The sequence below is a fragment of the Lagopus leucura genome, unplaced genomic scaffold, assembly GCF_019238085.1.
Source record: "Lagopus leucura isolate 7727_CA_CO unplaced genomic scaffold, USGS_WTPT01 Super-Scaffold_100157, whole genome shotgun sequence".
NCBI lineage: Eukaryota > Metazoa > Chordata > Aves > Galliformes > Phasianidae > Lagopus > Lagopus leucura.
This window is the reverse complement of record NW_024962334.1, coordinates 49,216,833-49,229,180: the sequence shown is the minus strand read 5'-3', so window position 1 is coordinate 49,229,180 and position 12,348 is coordinate 49,216,833. Positions and strand designations below refer to the sequence as shown.

General features: G+C 42.5%; 1 protein-coding gene across 1 annotated transcript in view; it reads left to right on the top strand.

Moving 5' to 3' along the window:
• VIPR1 (vasoactive intestinal peptide receptor 1) overlaps positions 1-12,348 on the top strand; it is a 100,159-nt gene that overhangs the window by 43,446 nt on the left and 44,365 nt on the right. The window lies entirely within an intron of this gene.

The window sequence follows — 12,348 nt, the reverse complement described above, 5'->3', positions numbered from 1 at the left end:
TAGGAGTTCATCAGCCAGTTCCTGGGGGAGTTCTGCCTGGGCAGCTGCAGGATCTGTTCACTGAATCATTAAGGTTGGAAAAGACCTATAAGATCATCTAGACCAGCCATCAAGGCCAAGTCAGACCCAGGATTTGAGTGCCTTCAACAAAGCTTTCCCACTGGATGAGCATGGTGAGAAGTTTTGGGAGTTACTCTGCAAACAGGGGTTGCCCCACAGTCAGTAGCTGCTGCAGTAAGATGATATGCAGTACATGCTTGGGCTGTTGTCTTTCCATTTCTCTTTGCTTTCCAGCTTATGGGACTGCTCCTCTGGTAGCATCTCTCAGCCTACAGTATAAATCAAGGTGGTAATTCTATAGCCTGGTGTTCTCCAAGGCATTTATTAGTTGGAGTTTATAAGAGTTCCTTCGACATCTATGTTACTTTGAAAATGCATGTGAGCATATTTCAGAAGCGAAGAATGCAATCCCAGGCCCACTGAAAACTAAGCTTTAATCCAGATTCTTTTTCAGCCAAGACATGTGTGTGCAATGCGGTAACTGCTCAGATGATAATGCAGATTGCAGCAGTAGGGCAAGGAGGAGAAGGTAGCAAGAAGCAGTTCTGCTTTCCAGGCCCACAGATGGTGGCAAATCTCCCTCCATGTGAAGTGTGTCAGAGCCCTTAAGGCTTGCTGCAGGGCAGGTTTCATCACTGCATGGCTTCATGCTGACTTCCACTTGTTTTTTGTTTTGTTTTGTTTTGTTTTGTTTTATCTCTGAGCACCAACAGTTGTTTTTTCATTGTTGTTTGCCTTTGTTTTGTTTTGTTATTTTACGAAAGCTCCCCTTGCAGTGGCTGCGGTTTACAGATAGTTCAGCTTAATCCTAAGCATCCAAATAAAATAAAATAAATCCCATTTTATTTACTCTTTTTTTTTTTTGCCCTTGTCAACAAAAGCAATCACGTCTAGGTGAGCTGACTGTGCTCATTATCTCCTTATCTCATTATTGCTAATTGATTCTCTGTGCAACCAGAAATTCTTTCAGAAGTGACAGAGTCAATTAGGGATGACAGTTGAATGAAGTACTGTGTGACTCATATTTGGATGGGGTGAGCAGCTGTGGAGACCATGCTTCTATGCAGGAAACTGTGTTGTCCCACAGTTAATGGCCTTCATGGAGAGTAGTGGTAATATTAGGCAGATCTCAGGCATGGAAAGTCTAGCTCAGATTTGTAGATTAATAGCGTGCAAGTTTAGGTATGAGAGAAGATGCTTGAGGACACAGAGTTGACATTTAAACCACAGAAGACTGCTGACTCTGATGATCTAGGTTGATGAGAGGGGATTTTCTGTGTTTGTATGTTCCTTGGCTTGGTAACAAGTGTTGAGGGACATGGTTTAGTGGGAGCTATTGGGAATAGGTGAACGATTGGACTGGATGATCTTTTAGGTCTTTTCCAACCTTGGTGATTCTATGATTCTATGATTCTATGAACAGAAATTGCTGAGGCTGGCAAAGACCTCTGGAGATCACCTAGTTCAAACCTTAGCCTAAAACAGTCAATCAGCACAGGGTGCTCAGGGCCATGTCCAGTTGGGTTTTGAATGTCTCTGTGGATGGAGGAAACCTGTCTAGACAACCTGCTCCAGAGTTTATGCTTGTTAACTGCAAATAAATAAGTAAAAAACCAGAACAACTTAGGTTTAAATGGATTTCCTTTGGGCTCCACTGAGAAAATGCTGGCTCTGTTTCTTCCCACCGAATCCCAGCTGCTCCAGTCTCTTTGTCATCTTCGTGGCCCTTTTTTGGACATTTTCCAGTATGTTCACATCTCTGTTGTACTGAGGAGATCCAGAACTGGACACAGCCTTTCAGGTGCTGAGCAGAGGGGAAGGATCTCATCCCTTGACCTGCTGCTACTTTGCCCTTTGCAACCCAGAACACCTTTAGCCTCCCGAATGGCAAGGTCACGTTGCTGGCTCACCTTCAGCTTGATACCCACCTGCAAGCTCAGGTCCTTCTCTGCGAAGTCCATAAAGTGCATGGCTTTACTGCTCCCCAGGTACAGGATTTTGCATTTCCCCGTGTTGAACTTCACTTTTTAAATGGTTTTTCAGGACTTTTTTCATCCAGAAAGGAAGGCCTTCTGCTCTATTTGGATTCCGACTTCCTGCAGAAGTTAAATGGAAGTGAAACAAGCTCAGCACTTCACAGCTGGCGGCTGTCAGCATCTTACAGATCAACATTTTGTCTGTTTGCTCAGTACTGAGGAGATAGCTGAGGTGATTTTCTAAGTGTCACCGAGAATTGCCAGTAGCCATTGAGGAGCTGCTACAGTTGAGCTGCTTCTGATAGCCTGAGTACTTCAGCGCTGCATTTTGTATGTGCAATCTAGACCTGTCTGTCATTCTAGCAGGATTTAAAACCCAAAAGTCAAAAAGTGGAAAATATGAATGAAAATAATCTCAGTCACTCTCCCTGCTCTTTGCTTACTGAGTTGCATATGCCTCAACTTGCTGTGAGCAACAGACTCCTATAATCTCATCACCAACATTGTCTCGTACAAGTGAATCCAGATAGAGAACAGCCCATGTTGCTTATCCTCCACATAATGTCTTTCTCATTCTGCAGTTCTGCAGTGGAGGTTGGCTTGAAAAGCCAGATCTGGAGCTTGGGGTTCTTTGACAGTCTCCCTTGAAGACGTCAAGGCGTGTTTGACGAGAGAAGAGGCAGTGAACATACGGAAATTAAAAGTCAAGCTGGAAAAACGTTAATGAAGTTTAAATGAGGAGTCTGTTTATTCATCACCATCTGTTTATAATGCAGTAAGATAAAAAATAATTAATAGCTCCTTGCGAGCAAAAGTTCAAGTGAATTCTCACCTTCCCAGTTGCATAAGACCTCCTGGGGCAGATGATATGTAGGTTGGGTTTGTATGGCAGCCCAGTTGTCAGCAGGTATCCAGGTGCTCCATCACTGGAGGAGATGGGATGGATGAACACTCACCCAGGGCTGGGAATGTATGATGTTTTCAGGCTGCATCTCTGAGACCTGCCAAATGCTCCTATGGGTGCTCCTTACACCTTCACTTGAATCAGGGTAGTTGGTTTATTGGCCACTGTTTTAAAGTCAGTAGCGTAGGGATTATTGAGACAAGCCACTGAGCTGGCAGGTTTGAAGGGCAGTAGTTTTCTAGGGGTAGTTTAAAGCACTCAAAGAAAGCAGCTGAGAAAAACAGCCCCTTGGACAGGGGTTGATTCATGAAAGCATGAGATCGAAGGTCTGACTTCATAGAATTATAGAATGGCCTGAGTTGCAAAGGAGCACAGTGCTCATCCAGTTCCAACCCTCTGCTGTGTGCAGGTCACCAACCAGCAGCCCAGGCTGCCCAGAGCCACATCCAGCCTGGCCTTGAATGCCTGCAGGGATGGGGCATCCACAGCCTCCTTGGGCAACCTGTGCCAGTGCCCCACCACCTTTTTCACTCTGGTGAAAAACTTCCTCCTCATATCCAACCTAAACCTCCCCTGTCTCAGTTTAAAATAATTCCCCTCCATCCTATTACTATCCACCCATGTAGACAGTTGTTCTAGGTGCTTTTGGACAATGGGTATGGCCACCAGTTACTGTTTCAGAGGCCAGTAGGGCTCTTATAATTGCTGTGTCATATCTACATAGCCCCTGCAACATTCTCATACATCCTAGGGCCTCAGGAATGGCATTAAGAGCCTTTTTATAAGAAGCTAAATCAAGCCCTGAGGATCTAGTTAATACATTCAGCGAACACTGAAGGGTATACCAGTTCAGTCTAAAACAGTCATAGAATCATTAGTTGGAAGGGACCATTAAAGACCATCTGGTCCAATTCCCCTGCAGTGAACAGGGGCATGTGCAGCTTCATCAGGTGCTCAGACCTTGAATGTCTGTAGGGACATGGTGTCCACTCTGGACAACCTGTGCCAGTGCTTCACTACCCTTATTGTAAAAAACATTTCTCTTCTATCCAGTCTAAATCTCCCCTCTTTTAGTCTGAAGCCATTCCTTCAGGTGTTATCACAACAGACTCTGCTAAAGAGTCTGTATCCTTTCTTTTAGCCTCCCTTTGAATACTGAATAATCACTCGAATTGGTTCTTGACGATCTCTTTAATGACAGAAGGACCTACAAGACATCTTTCTCTGTTCTTTCCTTATCTTCCCTTGTCTTCTGAGTTACTATACTCTCTAACTCTGGTCCAGGCAATATAGAGGGTTTCTTGATTTCAGTCTTGCTGTGACCAGCAGTATTGATGGTCCGAGCATCTGGGTAGTACAGTGGTCCTCACTGTTCCTGGACAATGTTCAGGAATGAATGTGTTCTCCCACTGAAGGGGTTCTCCCTACAAATCTAATCACCCTACCCTGTAGAGGTAAGAGCTGTTTTTTGCCTCAACCTCATCTTTCTACAGACGCAGCCATGAGATAAGATACAGAAAACAGATACCACATCTGTTTTCTCCCTTCATATGCTGAAGGGTGGAGACTTTGCTTTTGTTTTGCCTGTTGCTGACATGTCCTGGCTCCAAGTTTTCAAACAACAGTGTTTATTTGACTCAGGAACAGCTGTCCTGTAGCTTTTGGGGATTAACAGCCATTTATTGGACATAAGTCTTGTACTGGCAAAGGCATTTTATTTTGGAGAATGTGTCACATTTGGAAATGCCATCAGACTTGTTGGTTATTTTCATTTTTGTACGCTATAAAATAGAAATGCACACAGCATTAGTATTGCAAAGGTTACAGAACTAAATGCCATCGCCGTAGACCAAAAATGGATGGAAAGCAAATCCAAAATGTTTTCAAAGCTCTGGGTAATTGCTCATATGAGATCTATTTATGGAGAGCTTTTAATTTTTTTTTTTGATAGCACTTGGTAATTGTCTACTTCCCATCCCATCAGGTTTCTGGTTAAGAAATCTCTTCTTCCTTATATTTTTTATTATTTTCTTTCTGATTGTGCCAAAGCATTTTCATGATGGCATCCATCCATCTCATGAGCAACAAGTACATTGGGAAAATGTTGCATATGGCATCAGTTATGTGGAGCTTCTGTTACTGTATATGGCTAAGATCCAGCACCTGTTGCAGATACTGGGGATTTTACCTTGCACTGGACTTTCTGTAACCTAGATGTCTTTACTTCTTGGTAGCCAGAATATTTAACATAGCAAAGTGAAATTGTGGAGAAAAGGAGAAGCTGAGGTCTGAGGTGCCTCACTGGGTGTAAGTAGGGCTTCTATTAGGAAAACCTTTTACATTACTCACAAACTTTGTTCTTGCCTTCCAACCATCAGTGTTGTGGGCAAGAAGCAGACTTCCAGCATAAAGTCCAGCCCATTCAATAGGAAGGAACCAAATAATGAAGGTTTTGCTCTCCAGCTTTGCGTGCTGACTGCAGTATCTTTCTAATGGTAGGTCAGGGAATCTATGGCTTAGGATTTGTTGAGGAAAGTTCCCCTTTCAGCTTCCTTTTTCTGTGGGGTGTCATATTTAGCAGTATGTAGCTGTATGTGCCATATTTAACAGTATTTACTTCAAGAGCAAGGCTTGGCTGAAAATTTCCTCCATTGCAAAGCACATTCTTTGGTCTTGGAGGAAGAGAATAAATCTATAAAATAACAGAATATGATATTTAAAATTCTGCTTCCACTCATGCTTAATTGTGCTTGCTTCTCTTCAGTGAGGAAGTCAAGCTGAGCTGGTCATTTGGTCATCACTTGAGTGACCAAGTCATAGAATTATCACAGAGTTGTTTGAGTTGGAAGGGACCCTAAAAGTTCATCTATTCCAGCTCCCAGGTTTAATTTCTGTGAGCACAGACAGATTTGGACAAGGAATAAGGGAATGCTGGAATAAACTTTTAAGCATCCTCCATGTCCAAGCACTAAAGAACTATCTCTTAGAAGCTGAAGAGGAGTAAAGTTACACTGTAGGCTTTATAAATCCTTGTTTTGTGTCTTGGCATCTTTTGTTTCAGTTCACACGTTTTCCTATTAGACAGAAGGGCTCAGCTTACAAATATCATTAAAGAAAAGAATGATGTGGAGAGATGGAGTCAAGTGTTTGTTTAGTTTGTTGGTTAAAGAAGGGCTGAAAGATTTGATATTTTTTTTCTTGTTTCTTAGTGGATGTTGTTGATGGAAAAACTCGGGATTTTCATGCTTAAAAATAATGCTCTGTAGTTATTTCTTTCATGCTGCTAAGAATGACTCAGTCTGGGGGCTTAAGGTGAGGTTTCCTTCACGTGTCTTTGAGTCAAATTTCTGCAAACGTTTAGGAGGAAAGACACCTTTTAACGTTTCCTGTTGAGTTCCTGGACAGTTTCTATTGAAAACCACTGCAGAAGTGCAGATCAGTTCTTACAGCATGTAACAGTGTTGTCACTGACTCCAGCTTCTACACCAAGTTCAGAAAAATCAAATTGATCACTCTGTCTTTCCACACGTATGGAATTATAATTCAAGATAAAATTTTTCACTTAATCCTTAGTCTGAGGATCCTTTTTGTCTTCTGCAGTTGACCAAATCAATCTTCTGCCTAACTGGGATTGCAGATCCCTCACTGAGTTAAGGTTGAAGGAGCACGAGTGTGCTGCAGAGAGCAAAGCAGTGGTGAGAAGGAAATGCTACAGTGCTGGGGTTTTTCACGTTCTGTCAGGGCTGTGGTTTTCCTTCAGCTTTGTGGTTTCTCTGTCACATCCTGCCCACATCTCTGGAGTGGCAGTGGGCAGCAGGCAAAAAATATCCGAATTGAATGCAAAGCCACGGAAAGCTGGGAGGGAAACTCCAAAGGGACAGGTTAACTCCAGAACAGACTGTTAGTGTTGATAAAAATAAAAACACAATGAGGTGGAGGTGGAGGAGGAGAGATGCCCAAAGGATGCTCTAATAATATTTATGTAAGATGCAAGAGGCTGAATTTTGCAGGGAGATGCGAGAGGGATCACAGTGAAACTTAGAAGCCTTTAGTGAGGTTGCTACTTGAGTACCATGCGCAGTGTTGGGCTCCTCACTACAAGACCAATTAAGGCAATTTCTTCTCCAAAAGAGTGGTCAGGCACTGGAATGGGCTGTCCTGTTGTGTCACTGTCTCTGGAGGTGTTGAAGGAGCATTTAGGTGCTGTACTAAGGGATGTCATTTAGTGCGGAAATACTGGTGGTGGGTGGATGATTGGATTGGATGGCCTTGGAGGTCCTCTCCAAACTTGGTGATTCTGTGGTTCTAAACAAAAAAGGTGCAAGGGAGACATGATAGGAAACTGCTTCCATGCAAGAAGCAATTAAATAGGCTAGGACACTTCAGCTTGAAAAAGAGATGCTTGAGGAGGAATATAAAAGAGGATTTTATGGTTTTCCTCTCGAGGGAAAGGGAGATTGTGACTAGGTTATAAGTATTTCTGTATTCATAAAAGAACTAGGCAATTCCTTATGAAACCAGCAATGAGCACATTCAAAGCAAATTCAGAAAAGGATGTTCTTTTAGCAGACACTTCTGCTGTGCAATTCCTTAGCCCAGGAGGTTATGAACGTGAAAAATTTCCATAGGCTTAAAAGCAAAATCAAATTGCAATTAATTTAAAAGATCTACGGAAGAAAAAGAATCTTTCTAGATTCTTATTATTGTTATGTACCACTTCTAAAATTTAAACTGAAAGTCATCTCTGATTCAGTAAGACTGGGCTCGTTGGAGGCTGGGGCAATAGTAGCAGTAGTTAGAGGCTCATGATGGGCTTTCCAGTTCTCTTGCATGACTGAATTCATGTTTCCCATCGAGAAGTGACATGTAGTTAGCAGATTATTGCAGGGACCATCGTTTGGGATTTGTTTTCTTTAGTCATGCAGAAAGTTAATGCCCATCTGGGACAAGAAAGTCAATGCAAAGGTGATTGGTTATAATGAGACCAAACTGGACAAACCAGGAGAGAACATGTAGGTGTAACTTCTGCTCAGGCTGTCAGTGGGAGAGTAAATCTCACCTGACAGCTAACTTACAGCCCTAACTTCTGGGAAGATGGAAAGTGCCTGGTGATACCAAAGTGGAGTGAAAAGAGTTTCTATTCAAAGCACACCAGGTTACCACTGTGATGGGACTGGGTGATACCTTGGCTTAGCCTAACCTTTGGCTTGCTGTTATCCGTATGTAGGTAGTGAGAGGAAAAAGAGCTCCCCGAGGTTTATCAGGCAACAAATGGGTATCTTCACATCTGAATGTGGAGTTGGAGAGCAAAACTCTGGAGGACTTTTGGGCAGAAGAGACCACAAGTGATTGCATTTGTTAGGAGGTGTTCAGTGTGAGTGACAGATGTGCTGAATGCCAGATGTGCTGTGGGCTTTTTCTCTGACTTGTGAGTTCACCTGAGTTAAGGCCATGCCCTGAAAGCAGCCTACTGCCATTGATTTCATTCCTCAGCCAAACCCAGTCATATCTCAAGAGCCAAGACAGAGCTCTGGAGGTTCATCTTTATTCACAAGGGGAAGTTATACTCTACTGCTTCCTAGATAAGCTTTGAAGGTATAATTTCTGTAAGCGTAGATATAGCTCAAATAAATGTTCTTTGAGCTCTAATCTGCCAGATCTGCAAACTGCTGTATATCTGTGCCTGATATGAATTGCCATGTTTTGTGATTATTAACCTTTTAAAGGGAGAGGAAATGAGGTCCTGAGCTTTGATCCGCATTTATGAGTGACAGTGGGAAAGATTACCACCACCTGTAGCTGTGCTGGGTTGTCCTACACTGCTGCAGCATGGACTCTGTCAGCATCTCTGGCCACAGTTGTGGCAGTCAGGCATGGCCTGCCAAGAGCAAGAAGAACTGTATGGTGGACACCACCCCAACATCAGCTTCTATTACCCCCCAGAGCTCAGAGAGCTGTGGCTGGTACAGTCAAGACACTTGGCTTGCAAAGAGGGAAGTCTGAAGTGTTGGATGTGAAAATCCAAGCTCCAGCACATTGCTGACAGCCTCCAGCTTGTTCCTTGACCATACTCCTTCAGCAATGCTTCAGGAGCCTGCTTCAAGGTGGAGAGAGTTGGCTGCTAGTAATTACGCTAATTGCATGGCTCATAGAGGAGTGTGAGCAGTTAGAGGTGCTTATCTGAAGGAGACTTAAAAGGCAGCTTCATTAGGGTTGTAAAGGAGCACTCCAGAAAAAGATCCTTGGCTCCAGAGAGCACTTCATGAGATTTTAAAGCACTGATGCCTTTTCCCTCCCATGGATACAGGTGACTGTGACCTTGGAAGAAGAGTGCCATCTTGCATTGAAGCTGGAGTACGATTTTGAAGTATCTGGGCTGAAACCAAATCTCTTTGTCTTTTTTTCTTCTGGAAAAATATTGTGCTTCAAAGACTTCCAGTTAGGACTCAGTCATAGCTCAGGAGAAGTGTGCAGTTTGCCAAGGCAGCAGTAAGTGCTAAGGCACAAATATATGCCTCTTGTCCTGCTAATGTAAAGGCTTCTGCAGAGGTCTCCCACGTAGATATAAACCAAACTGCTGCTTTAATGATGAATTGTGACAAAATCCGTCCTGGGTGATAGGACTATGCTCAAAATAGTATGAAGCAGCTGAGGACCCTGGGTTTGCTGGGCACAGAGCAAAGGAGCCCGAGGAGAGGCCTCATGGTGGCCCTAAAGGTCCTCGTTGCCCTGTAGCTCCTCATGATGCCCCTATAGCTCATCGTGATGGCCTACAGCTCCTAACAGTGGATGGGTCTCATGCACAGGGTGCATCCGTGGGTCATTGCTACCATGGAAGAGGACTGATAAATAAGTTTTCATCCTTCCTGTAGATACCCAGTGCAACTGAGAGAACAATATTTATGATTAATTAATGGAGAAGCATTTAGCCAAACATGTCACCAAACATGATTTGGTCCTGCAAAACATACTATCATCTTCCTTCCATCTATTAAAGCCAAGCGATGCCACAGGGAAGACAGGGATTTCCCTTCTCCAAGTCCTACTACAGCTGATTCTACCCAGAAGTAGTTTTCTGAGATATTCATCTGTCAGTGATATGACTGAATCATAGAATCAGTCTGAGATGGAAGGGACCCTTAATGCCCATCAGGTTTATTGCAATGAACAGAGACACCCACAGCTCAATCAGGTGCTCAGAGCCCCATTCCCTGATCTTGACTGTGTCCAGGGCTGGGCATCTACCACCTCTCTGGACAACCTGTGTCAGTGCTTACCCTTATTGTAAAAAAACTTCTTCTTTATATCCAGTCTTAATCTCCCCCCTTTTACTTTGAAATTGTTTTCTCTTGTCCTATCATAGCAGACCATGCTTAAGAGTGTCTCCTTCTTTCTTACAGCCCCCATTTAGATACTGAATCTTCCCCCCAGTAATTTGCCAGAGTATGATCTATAAGTTTTAGAGAAAGAAGACAACTTTCTCTAAAGCTATTTCATTAAGGCTTTGGTGTCCTGGACAGGCACAGACTTTTCCCTGATGTTGTAAGGGACTGACTGCAGGGCATGCAGTAATTGCTTGTGTTACTCAGTGCTAAGCAGCTTGCAATTCTCAGATCTTTAGATTGTTATAATTCATTTAAAGGGTGAATGTCTATTCTTTCTGTTGTGCATTTCAAATAAAATCATCATAAATTATTCAAATCACTTAGGCTTTGTTCTGCCTTAGACCTATGATGAGTGAATTGTATCTCACCGATCTTCAGGTGCCTCAAAATGAGATGTTTAAACTCAGGTTGTTCATTCAAGCCCTCTTCATTGGAGAGGACACTTCCAAAGAATGATTTGTTGGCTCTTCAGATAACTATTCTAGGGTGACATCTTTACACAACTAACTACTACAGGCATAAAAATAGGGATATGAACTCCACCTTTGAAACCTGGACCCTTCCAGGCAGCCACGCTAATGGCATCATGCAGTAAGAAACATTGTGCTAAAAGAGCTAATAGGGCTAATAGGTGGGTAAGAGAGATCATTTCAGAGGCAATAATTATTAAAGGTCCATTCTGTGTGTCTTCACCTTATTTTAATCACAGGGAGCTTCTGTTATGAAAACACCTGTGAGATTTCTTCATGCGTTACAAGTGGAAGTGATGAATGCTATCACAGAAAAAAGACAAGGGTCAGAAAAATTCTCAAAGCGGGTAATTCAGAACATTTAGCAAGCTGTCTGATGCTAACACCTTGCATTTCATTATTATTTTGCATTATAACCTGTCCTGGGGTAATGGGTGCATGTTAATTTATTGATGGTGATGGAGGTGAAGATTGTAGACCATGAACGGTCCTGGCAAGAAATCATTTATTTTCCAAGGGCAGAATACTTACTATCTTAATGTTATTGGAGCTGCTGGCTGTTTGGTAGCAGATAACTATGATGATGGAAAAACTGAGCTTTGCAACTGATACTACAAATCAGAAAATTGGATTTTAATGACTGCTACAGAAGAGCGTGCATGTAGAAGATACCGTTGGTTATTCCGTGTTTTAGGCTCTGATAAACTCACCCTAGGACTTTGAAAAGTTCGGTTTGCTCATGAAAGAATGAAGGAAAAGCTTGTGAAATAACTTTGAAAGTTCTTTTTTCAGCTTCAAAGCATTTTTATGTGCTCCCTTTATTGATCTGAGACAGCAAGCTGCCTCGCTCTGAGCAGACTTGATGATGACACCAGCCTTTTTCTCAGCAGAAGGGCTAAAAGATGACTTAAAGGAGGAATTGCAGATCAGGCTATAATTACTAAGAAGTGCAGCTTGGCAGTGGTTTTCGTAGTTCCCTTTACTTGCATGTGGAAAGTACTTTCTTCAGGCTTTCTTCTTCATATTCCAGTTTCTCTTGTTAGGCTGTTGACCTTAACAGCAACACTTTGGGGGAGCGTTGCAATGTAATGGGATGTGACAAATAACCATGGAGTAGAGGTGCTAGAAAGAAGTGACTTTTAGGGAGGTATGTTGACAACCCATTTATCCAAGCCAGTTATCAAAGTGTCTGTCTGTGGAAAATTGAGGGGGGAAAAAAATTAAAAATAAGGTTTTCAAGATTCTGATATGAACTTTAGAATTCTTAATACATTGAGGCAGAAACTCGTCTGACATTGTTAATTGCTATCTGCAAACATGTGTTGTCTTCAGCACTAATACTGCATTACTCAATCCTGTGGCACATATGTGATATCATTAATGTATTTTGAGAAAGCAGAAATGAAAGGACAAAATGAGAACAGTGTATTGCAGCTGTGCAGAAAGAGCATGCCTGGCTGTATTTTTACCCAGAAAGTATTCATTCTATTCAAAAAATCACGTTGAATTGCAATAAAATTATCAGGCTCTTCCCTAAAGTTAGCTCTGTTTGC